Here is an 11,991-nt window from a genome sequence, read left to right as displayed (position 1 = left end):
TGTGGACCTTTGGTTTGTTTTTTGGGTTTATGTTTTGTTTTGTGGTTTCTGGATATACTTTGAGGGAATCCAGAATCTATACCCTGCTCACATAAGTTTCTTCCTCCAGAAAGTAACAAATCAGTGTCATAGAGTTAGAGGCTTTTCCATGGCAATATTAAATTTATTGGGTTTAAGAACCCTTGCCTGAGATTGGTTTGGAATAGTCCCTTAGCTGTGTCATGAGGGCACTCTGGGTATTATTCCCTATATTCCAGACTATATGGATTTTTTTGCAACACAGACAAAGGCACTTTTAAAAGTTACAGTGTGTTATTTGTTTTAGGAGTGTGGTCTTCCGTATGCTACACAGTGACTACTCTTGCTCCCCATCAGCAACCACTGATGGGTCCACATTCATTTACAGTCTTTCCTTTAAGCGCATCCTATGATGGCAACCAGTGCCAGGTTGAGACGCACAATCCATGGTCACAGGATGAAAGTCATTCCTTTGAGTTAGAGGCAGTTACAGCTTATGTTAGAATTAAGACAGAGGATTGTGCCTGAGACACCAGGATAGTTCCCAGACAACACACGTGAACTACAGCTGTGTTAAGGAGGCCCCTAATTGCATACTCCTGTCATTAAATGTCAATTAACAGAACCTGCCCGTGTTGGTCAGCTGAATCTGTCAGGGAGATGTTGCAGTGCTCGGCCAATGTAGCACGATTCGACACAGTTCAAAGCACAAACCGTCCTTCAGCAGCTCACGTGAAAGCCTGCCAGTAGGCAGCAGAACCAAGTTACCAAAAAAGGAATTAGAAGAAGGAACCGGCCGCCGCCAGAGCCTGTGGTAGTGGTCCCTCGCCAGCCTCCGTACAGAGCCAGATTCACCCACCCCGTGGGAGTGGGATGTACCCCCACACTGGTGCCACCTCAACTTTGGTTAGGATATTAAGCCCGATTATGCCACATTCAATTCAAGTGGTTTTTTATTTTTTTATTTTCCTCACAGTCTTCACCACATCCAACTTATTATTCCCATGGTACTACGATAGCTGGGGGTGCTTATGGTGACCCCACACAGGAGTTTCTACCTTGTAATCTCTGTTCAAAGAAAACGTGCACCTGCTTCATCCTCTTCCCGTATGAGAAATGCATATGAGCTGTTCACACAGATAAACCTCTTGGTGCATTTAAAAAAGAAAAGGTGGAAAAAAGAAAAGAAAAGAAAAGAGAAGAGAAGAGAAGAGAAGAGAAGAGAAGAGAAGAAAAGAAAAGAAAAGAAAAGAAAAGAAAAGAAAAGAAAAGAAAAGAAAAGAAAAGGTGTTTGAGTTTCCCTCTGAAGAAATGAAAAGGAAAAAAGAAAACGAAGGAGAAGGGTTTGGTGCGCCGTCCCCTCCCCTCCCCCACTGCCCAAATCAGTACCTGCTGTGACGGCCTTTGTGGCCTCTGACGTCCTGGAATCAGGATCCAGGGCAAGACATCGAGTGTGAGTGCTGCACAGCGGCTGGCACGGACCCGGCCCACACCTGACAGGTGCAGCGCCACGTGGTTGATGGCGTGGAGGGTCCGCGGCCGCCGTGCGCCAGGCCCCGGGGCCACCGCAGCTCCGCCAGGGCCGCCTTCCCCTTCCCGAGGCCGCCTGCAGCTGGTCCAGGACGTTCCCCAGAGCTGGACGCCGTCCTGCAGCCTTTGTGCCCGACTGCGGCGAGGTCTGTCCACGGGGTCTCCGGGCAGGGCCTGCCGGGCTCCCACGTGCTCGCGGCGGAGGCCTCGCCGCCTGGACGGAGGCCTGGGCCTCGCTGAAGAGCGGGTCGGCTTCCGTCACACACACGGGGACGCGCTCCTGGGCCTCCTCCACGACGCGGCCCCGCTCCAGCTGGGTCACACAGACGCCCCCACCACTCCGCTGGGTTCTCAGCCCTCCGCAGAGGACACAGGGGCGACACCCCGGCCGCACCCTCAGCGCTCTGCTGTGGGCATCCGCGTGACCTCAGCGCGCACGATGTACGGGGACGTCAGGCGCACGTCACACTCGCATGTCACGCACGCTGGCCGCATGCAGCGCCCCTCCTCGGCGGTGTCCTAGACGTGAGCCGCCGCCTGTCCTGGGTCTCGTCGACACACGAGACGCTCCTGGCGGTCCGGGGGAGAGCACCCGGGTCTGGGCCGTGGGCCGAAGACGCCAGATCTGGCGGGTCCTCGCGGCGTGTGTGTTCTCCTCAGGGAGGCCGCCGCGCGCTGCTTGCGTGGGGAGGCCTGGGCAGGCAGAGCACATGCACCTGCGGGACGGCTCCATGGCACAGGATGACGGGGCCGGTCCTGGATGTGGGGAGCCTCCTCCAGGGCTTCCAGCCATATCTCCGGGTGCACCTCCCTGCCGTGACAGGACCGGCTCCCTCCATTGTCCAGGGATGCGCTGCACTGTGGGGTGACTGGGCCCCTAGTCAGACCCTCGACCAGTTGGGGCTGCCTGCCCAGATGCTTGGCCTCCATGACACGTTGGACAACTGACTCCCCATCGAGCTTCCTCAGCTGGGGATGGGAGTGCTCCAAGGCGGCCGTCTTCACCGGGAACTAGTCAGCTCCCTCCAGGCCTACTACGTTTCTGCAAGGTACGTTCTCAAAGGATCATGATAAGGATGATTCCCGGGCTTGCTTCAGGGGCAGGTTCTCTTCCTTGGCAGGAGTGCGGTCAGGAGTCTGCATTATGATCATTTCATGATATCTACAAATATTGAATCATTATGTGTGCACCTGAAAGCAACATGACGCTATATGTCATGGATACCTAAACAAAAAGTGATTTTTTACAAACAAAAAAACCCCACAAAACAGAGAGAGAGGATACAGAAAGGTTTATTACTCACATAATGAAGCCTTCTTAAAAAAAAAAAAAGAAAAAAAAAAAAAAAAAACGGTTATCTCACGAGCAGATCCAAAAGCAGAGCCTGGAGATAACAGATACAAGAGACTAGTTAGGCTTTTCTTGAAATTAGGGGATCTGCTTGAGTGAATTTTCCCTTGAATGGGCCTGGGATTTGCATGGTTGGAGTTTCCTACTCTTGCCAAAGGAGGGAGCACCCAGCCTTTCTTATCAGCTTAGCCAGTTGTGGGGCAGATGACACAAGGCTTGAAAACTTTCAGCAGTTAAATGTCAAAGATGAAGTCAGAGTTTGTTAAGATGCCAGAAGAGAATGGCACTTAAGGGCCTTTGCAACCACTGCTTTCTCTCCGATGAATCATCTTTGATCCAGTGTAACAAAATGTGGGTGGTTTCTTGTATTCTGGACTTATGGTGTAAGCTGACGGTACCTTGTTTTAAGTACTTAACATTCTAGGGATCCCTGGGTGGCGCAGCGGTTTAGCGCCTGCCTTTGGCCCAGGGCGCAATCCTGGAGACCCAGGATCGAATCCCATGTCGGGCTCCCAGTGCATGGAGCCTGCTTCTCCCTCTGCCTATGTCTCTGCCTCTCTCTCTCTCTCTCTCTGTGACTATCATAAATAAATAAATTAAAAAAAAATTTTAAGTACTTAACATTCTAAATTCAGAGACCCACCAGAAATTGGAATTGTTGAGAGGTGCCAGTTAGAGAAACGACACACGTTAACCCTGCTCATTCATCCCTACCAATTACTATAGAATGGACATTGGAAAATAATACTATGGTTGACATGTTGGAGAGATTCCTGTTCATGGAAAGCCTCCCCACTTTGGAGACATGGAAGGGGGCTCTATGAATTTTATTTTGAAAGTTTGGTAAAGGCTTCAAGAAGAGGAAACAGTTCTCATTCTTTGTTTATACATGTGCTTGGAACAAGGATTGCTGAAATTCTCCTGTGCTAAATGAACAGAAGGAAGGAGAATTGGAAAGAGAAAAGAAAGAGAGGGGGGAGAGAATGTGTGTAAGTGTGCGTATGGGTAAGCTGCAGACACGAGAAGGAGCAGAAACACCTTCTCCAAGTATACAGGGGAAGCATTCTGCAGGGTCCCACGGGACCTCGAAGGGCAAATACAATTGAGGGATATAGCCTTGCCATTACACATACAGATTTGAGGAATGAAGGGACAAAAGGGACATTAAACATTAAAGGAATTCATCAGCTAAGGGTCAGCTGAGAGATGGGGCCAAACCCACAAATGTAAAAATGCCTAGGGGAGCCACACACAAATACTTTGTCATGGTTTGTTGGAGCTCATAGACAAGGAAAATAACAATTATATCAAGCAAAGGAAAGACTACAATCCCGCGCTAGTGAGTAAGAAAATATTGGAGTTCCCTTTCTTAACTCATGCCTCAGTACACAAAAGGAGGGAAGGGAAGTTTGGGAAAGACAGACCATAATTTTCTCTGCTTGACTCCATCTTTCATTAGCTCAAGGTAAGACTAATCTGTGCTACACAGTTGGGAAGGTGAGAGAGGAAATGTTACTGTTGAGTTTGAGAGTAAACTTTTAAATTGTAGCAAGTCAGCCTTAAATGGGAAAGTGAGGTCCTTCCAGAAACCAAAGGAGATCAGAGAAGCTTTTGAATCTGGTTTCTCATTTTGTTTTGTTTTGTTTTAATGAACCTTTAGCAGGAAATTTTATCAACATAGTACCACATGAAGATAGTTACTAAAAAATAGAACTTCAAGAAATTATTCCAGATACAGTCACATAACTGAATCATTCTGCAGCTTTCGACCTCAGTATAGGTGTTCTATCCCTGTGGGGCTACCTCTGACCATCATTGGTATGTGTTTTGTACCCTTCATTGTGGATGGTTGAGAAAGTACAGTAAACAAGTGGAATTTGAAGTTCACTGTCCTCTGTTGTGTATGTGTGTGCATGTCATTCACATACAGAATTATCCAAATATGTTTATTATAGGAAATATGATCACCCTCCACCATGGGGTGGTTTATACTAAGAATAGTAGGCTATAGAATAAAAATTAAGAACATCAATATTTGTTAAAGAACTGTTCACACAGAAGTGAGAGGAAGCACATTTAAAAGTTGTAGGTGTGACCACAATAACATGGAGACAAACTCAGAGGAGAAAGGGAAGAGTAAAGAGTGTAAAACCTACCAAAAAAGACTACCCTAAGATAAATACTAAGATGTTGCACTGATGGTAGCATTTCAGATATCCGAGTGTCTTAAGCTATTTCTGTGACATTTATGGAGAAGGAATTTGAATAATAAATGGCTGTGGAGAAAAGTTGTTGAACACTAGCCATAGGAAAGTGGAAATCCCTATATATATATATATATCCTTTACAATTGTCTTATAAACATTAACAGAAAACTAAACAAGTAGAAAATATTTCATCTACCTAATTTTAAAAATTATCTCAGCTGGAAAAATGTAAAAAAATGGCTATCTATATAAAAGATAGTTCCTAACTGTTTTGCAATTTATGACATCATTTCATTATGACAACTGTGAGAGCAATAATGCAATGCTATCTGAGCCATTTTCCAGATTTGGGACCTGGGTGACTGACTGTACAACCTATGGAAGACATTTCTCTTTTCTAGATCTTAGTTTATGAATCTAGTCAATTTTGACTAAAGCTCTAGACTTTACACATTTTTAATTTACTCACATGTCCACAAATAATTTCTATTCACACGCAGTGTAGGAAAAATAAACCACCGGTGTTTCCAACTCTGTTGTCCCACGTAAAAGCTGTGTAACTTTGGACAATTGACATATGCTCTCAGTGTCTCAGTTTCCTTGTTAAGTAAGTCAAAGTAATAATAATAGTCACTCTGTAATGTAATGAGGACAAATAAGATATTATATACAAAAACTTTCACAGAGTGTCTGGTAAAAGTGATTGCTTAGTAAATGCTATCTATTATTATAATTGCTTGTAATTCTAAAATGGCATATGTTACATTTGTGTAAATGTATGTCTATATGAGTTTATATGTGATAGGCATATAGTGTATAAAGAGAGATAAATATATCTATAGTCCTTTTTTAGAGTGTAGGAGCATATATTTCTTTTAAGATATTTAACAACTTTGAACTTTATAAAATCATTTCCACAAAATCCATATGCGTAGATATGAAACTTCAAACATAGAATTTCTAGCTCTCAAGGATTCCCACAAGAGAGGGAAAATATTCTTTTCATGACTGGAAAAATAGAAGCACTTTGAGACAAACATGTGCTTCAGACTATAATCCACTTTCCTTTCCTACCATGGCACTGACAGCATTATGAACCAGAAAATTGTTTGAGCAGCCACAGATAAGGAATTACAAATCTGGAGGTTCAAGAGTTGTATAAAGCAGATGTAAGGTTAATTTGCATGGTTTAGTTCCCTCCCAGATTTTTTCAATATATTTCAATGGCTTAAAACTCTGAAAAACTGATAGAAAATAAAAAAGTTTCTATAGGCTCTCTGATTTCTTGCTGACTCAGCTGTCTGAAGGCAAAGCCAATTACTATGGCTTGCATTTTCTTGTGCAGAAACCAGAACATACTCATAGTTAAATAGAGTCATTAAATATTTAGGGGAGGGAGAAAAGTTTTATGAATTGAGATGATGACAGCAAAAAACTATGTATGGGTATTTTCCTCTTAAACAACAAGAAAACACTTTTCTGAGAGTAACTTGAAAATCTCAAGCATGAAATATGATTTGATTTAATATCCATTTAATGATTTTTTAATTATTTTATTTTATTTTATCTTATTTTAATTTTTTTAATATTTGTATTTATTTATGATAGTCACAGAGAGAGAGAGAGAGGCAGAGACACAGGCAGAGGGAGAAGCAGGCTCCATGCACCGGGAGCCTGATGTGGGATTCGATCCCGGGTCTCCAGGATCACGCCCTGGGCCAAAGGCAGGCACCAAACCACTGCGCCACGAGGGATCCCCATTTAATGATTTTTTTAAATGTTGATTTTTTGGTTGGCATGTAAGAAGAAATATCCTCTGATATAAAGCTAAATTTTATCCTTGGGGTAATAAAAAAACCAATATGGTCTTCTGAACAAAGAACTAGCTGAAGAATTGGGATTCTATTTTTGGCCTCACCAGTGACTTACTTGCTCAGTGACCTCTGACATATCCCTTAAATGGCTTTGTGCCTCAAGGTTCCCAGCTGTAATATAGAGATTATAATGCCTGCACCTACTTCATGGGACTGTAGAACTATTTCAATTGAGTTTGTTTAAAACCCCAAAGGTTTTTGAAACTATCAGAAATAACAGTTAAATTCAAACAAGGTTGTATTTTATTAATTTCTTTTTACCGTTTGATTTGGCTTTCTTGTAGTCTTATATAATCCTTTTCGTACTAAAATAAGTCACTAGGATGAAATTAATAGGTAAAGATTTTCATGGGATATTAAGGAACAATTTTAACAGTGAAGGGAAATTAAGAATATACTTCTGAGATCCACTGATATAATTTCTACTTCTTGGCATATTTAACTAATGATTCAAAAGAGAATTGTAATATGATCATGTAACTTAGAACTTCTCACTAAATCTATAATTGGCAATTTTCTTTTTTTTAATATTTTATTTATTTATTCATGAGAGACACACACAGAGAGAGAGAGAGAGAGAGAGGCAGAGACACAGGCAGAGGGAGAAGCAGGCTCCCTGCAGGGAGCCCAAGGTGGGACTCGATCCCGGGACTCCGGGATCCCGCCCTGGGCCAAAGGCAGGCGCTAAACCGCTGAGCCACCCAGGGATCCCCTCAATCAAGATTTTCTCATACTGTCTCTATAAATGCACTGATAATGCATCTTCATCTCTCCAAATCCAGAAGACCTATTAAAGCCCTGTTCAAATGCCATGTCCTTCTAGATTCCTTCCCTCTTTGTAACACTATGTGTCATCCAATAAGGAGTTCTGAATAGTAGGAGGACTTGAGTAAGAGAGATAGCTCATTTTTTATATTCCTGATGTTTCATGATTTCTTACAATTATAAATACATTTGCATACAAATATATATGTATACATTTATTATTTATTCAAAATTATTCTTGAAAAGAACTTTGAAAAGTTCTTCTCGAACTCCAAACTAGAACTCACTACTCCGACCACAGAAATATCTTATTTTCTCTGTTCTCACAACACTTCTTAGAGTCTTAGACTTTTGCATTTTTACGAAACCTTAGAATCAAGGTACGGTCGACGTTTCTCACGTGTAAGTGAAATAGTCTCAACTTAATAATCCTTCTTCCTGCCATATCCCTTAGTCTATTTGGTGTCATACTTTGGTTTTTATTATTTGTTTTGTTTTTACATATTTAAGCTTTTTATCATTGATTTAGCTTCTTTCAGTCTCCAATATCATGCTGAAGTGCTGTCTAGTGTTCCTATGTGCAAAAGTGTACAATGTGTCTTACCAAGAGAATACATGTGGTAAGCTGCATTCAGACAAGAGTGATAGTGCTATTTGCCATTAATTCAATGTTAATCAATCAACAATATATATTAAAGAAAGTATTTTTAAACAGAAACATAAAACAAACTTATATATTGATCAGTTCATAAAGATGTTGTGATCAGTTCTCAGGAATATATCCCTGCATTATCCTTAGGAAAAGTGGTTCTGTATTTGCTATTTTGGCATGTGTGGTCACTTTATAGAACATAACTACCCACCAATAATAAGAAATGGCTGTACCTCACTTATTTGTGTACAAACACTGCCTTCAGCAATATTTTAAAATCTCCCTTCTAACTCCACAGTAGTGACTGTCTTGTGCACATTTCCAATTTTATGGTCATTTCAATTATAAACAAAAATTTGGCCAAGTTTAAAGCTTCAGTTTCATATTCATTTTAATGCTTGCCTCCTTCTTTCCCACAAAACTAGCCAGATAGCTATCCCAAGAATGAAACTGAGGCATACATCTTTTACTTTTTGTTATCTTGATATTCTGAGCCCCCTTCCGTGCCAAAATGGAACAGGACATGTAGTTACTCATATGAATATTGCTGTAGTTTTCTTTTCTTTCCCCTGCTGCTCTTGTTAAGACTAACTGGTCATTGATACTGTTTCTGTGCAGCATCCAGATGCTGGCTCTCTTTTCACATCCAATATTGCATCCTGCACTCTGCATGTGATTATATCATTGTATTCCAAAACAAATAGCCACATGTCTTTCTTCCTCAAATCATGTCATTCTTTAGATATGGTATATGTGATATTCTATTATTTCTTCTTTTAATAGCTACCGTAGTAATCATTAATGCTATTGTAGATTTTTGCTTTCCCTCTTTTTGAGAAAATGATAGTATTATTCTTTGCCACTCCACACATTATATGAAGTCATGTGCTTCTTAGAGTAGAAACCTCTAAGAAGTAGGACATAATTTGCAATGTCCCCTTTCACTACCACAGCAATCTACATCACTGCAGACAGTAGAATCGTCACCAAATTATATTCTTGAGGGAGTATAATGTTGAGACAAACCTCCCAGTTCATAGTATCAAAAGTAAAGTGGTGCCTTAAAAAATAAAGTATGTGGCATTGGCTTATAAATTCTCCAGATTGTAAAAGACAACTTTAATCAGAAGTTAAAGACTGCATTGGTGAAATATTTGATAAAATTGTTTTTTGAAATAATTTACAAGGAAGACTGGATAACTAAGAAATGTTTAGATCTAAAGATTGGCATTGGTAGTATGTTTCAGTTTGGGGTGATTTCTTTAAGAAATGTATTTTGAAAAAAAGAGGCAAACTGAAAAAAAGTGGCCAGTTTGCAAGTAGGAATAAAAAATAAAATAGAGATTTCAGAAACTCAGTGATTTCAAATGTTGAATTTTTTTTTTTTTTTTTTTTTACTGCAACACTTTATTTTCCTCACACAATGACGTGTTGCTGGGGCCTAATGTTCTCACATGACAGTAGAAAACCAAAATATGTTGTCATCTCTTAAAGAATTGAGAATTGTGTACAAAAAACCTTACATAAATTAAAAGGATGAATAAAATTACAGTTGTAAATGCAAACCGTTTTCCAACTCAAGGCAATTAACCACCCACGGTGTTCTGGCAGGAAAACATCGGGTAAGACAGGAAAGTGGGTACTAAGGCTCGGACCTTCCCAACCCTGTTAGACCGGCAAGACAGAAATGACAACTGGTTCAGACTCTTGCCAGCCTCTAGAGAAATCCTGGAATAGGCGGCTCTTATGCGTGAATACCCTGCACAGATCAAGAACCCGATGGTCTTGTGGATTCTCCAAATCAGTTCATTTCTCTCCCATAAACATGTTCTCAACCTCAGCCGTGAAGTGACCGAGCCGCATGTGCTAAGGGTTTAAATCAAAGATATGTACAGGGTATTAAACATATACCAAGGGAACAGTTAACTTGGATACAAGGTCAAGATCAGCAACAAGTTCTACAATCCAGTGCTGATATCAGATGCAAGCTTCAAGGACAAATTTCTTTTCAAAGGTTTATTCCAGTTTCATGAGGCTAGCATGAGGTGTATACATTTGCCAGGGCAAATTTATACTTCGGAATTCACTCATGCAGCAAATGCTACGCATCTGCTCGCAGTCCATTTAGAAGCATTTGTGGTGGACGATGGAGGGGCCCGACTCGTCGTACTCCTGCTTGCTGATCCACATCTGCTGGAAGGTGGACAGTGAGGCCAGGATGGAGCCTCCGATCCACACAGAGTACTTGCATTCAGGAGGAGCAATGATCTTGATCTTCATCATGCTGGGGGCCAGGGCTGTGATCTCCTTCTGCATCCTGTCAGCGATGCTGGGGTACATGGTGGTCCCGCCAGACAGCACCGTGTTGGCCTAAAGGTCCTTCCGGATGTCCACGTCACACTTCATGATGGAGTTGAAGGTGGTCTCGTGGATGCCACAGGACTCCATACCCAGGAAGGAAGGCTGGAAGAGCACCTCTGGACAGCGGAACCGCTCGTTGCCGATGGTGATCACCCGCCCGTCGGGCAGCTCGTAGCTCTTCTCCAGGGAGGACGAGGACGTGGCTGTGGCCATCTCCTGCTTGAAGTCCAGGGCGACGTAGCAGAGCTTCTCCTTGATGTCATGCACTATCTCCCGCTCTGCAGTGGTGGTGAAGCTGTAGCCACGCTCCGTGAGGATCTTCATGAGGTAGTCGGTCAGGTCCCGGCCAGCCAGGTCCAGACGCAGGATGGCGTGGGGCAAGGCGTACCCCTCGTAGATGGGCACAGTGTGGGTGACGCCATCCCCAGAGTCCATGACAATACCAGTGGTGCGGCCAGAGGTGTACAGGGACAGCACGGCCTGGATGGCCACGTACATGGCTGGGGTGTTGAATGTCTCAAACATGATCTGAGTCATCTTCTCACCGTTGGCCTTGGGGTTCAGGGGGCCTCGGTCAGCAGCAAGGGGTGCTCCTTGGGGGCCACGCGCAGCTCGTTGTAGAAGGTGTGGTGCCAGATCTTCTCCATGTCGTCCCAGTTGGTGACGATGCCGTGCTCGATGGGGTACTTGAGGGTCAGGATGCCCCGCTTGCTCTGGGCCTCGTCGCCCACGTAGGAGTCCTTCTGGCCCATGCCCACCATCACGCCCTGGTGCCGGGGTCGCCCGACGATGGACGGGAACACGGCTCGGGGGGCGTCATCCCCGGCGAAGCCCGCCTTGCACATGCCGGAGCCATTGTCGATGACGAGCGCAGTATCTCCTCTTCCATGGCAATCGGCGGAGGCGGTGGTCGTGGACGCGGAAGTCGAGCGGCGGGAGGACGCGGAGCGTGGGCCGGCTGCGGCAAGTGAGCAAATGTTGAAAAAATTTACCGAATTAAGACCCCAATACAAAGAGATAACCTTGAGAAAACATTTTGACTCAGAAAGGCAGATCAGTGTTCAGCCTTGGTAATTTTGGTCTAGCAACGACGATGTGATTTAGCTGAATGTGAAGTTCGTAAAAGATACACATGATTGGCTCCTCCAAGTCAATAAGAGCTGGCTCTAGTATCCCCCCTGTCTCTCATCTTCCAATAAGCGATCTTTGGCTTTCTCTCATAGTCATAGAAGG

General features: G+C 43.3%; 1 pseudogene; it reads right to left on the bottom strand.

Moving 5' to 3' along the window:
- Positions 1 to 10,324: 10,324 nt before the first annotated feature.
- On the bottom strand, positions 10,325 to 11,662 carry LOC140594028 (actin, cytoplasmic 2-like; annotated as a pseudogene).
- Positions 11,663 to 11,991: the final 329 nt, after the last annotated feature.

This window comes from Vulpes vulpes, chromosome 9 (assembly GCF_048418805.1).
Source record: "Vulpes vulpes isolate BD-2025 chromosome 9, VulVul3, whole genome shotgun sequence".
NCBI lineage: Eukaryota > Metazoa > Chordata > Mammalia > Carnivora > Canidae > Vulpes > Vulpes vulpes.
The sequence above is the reverse complement of the archived record's forward strand: the minus strand, read 5'-3'. Positions and strand labels throughout refer to the sequence as shown.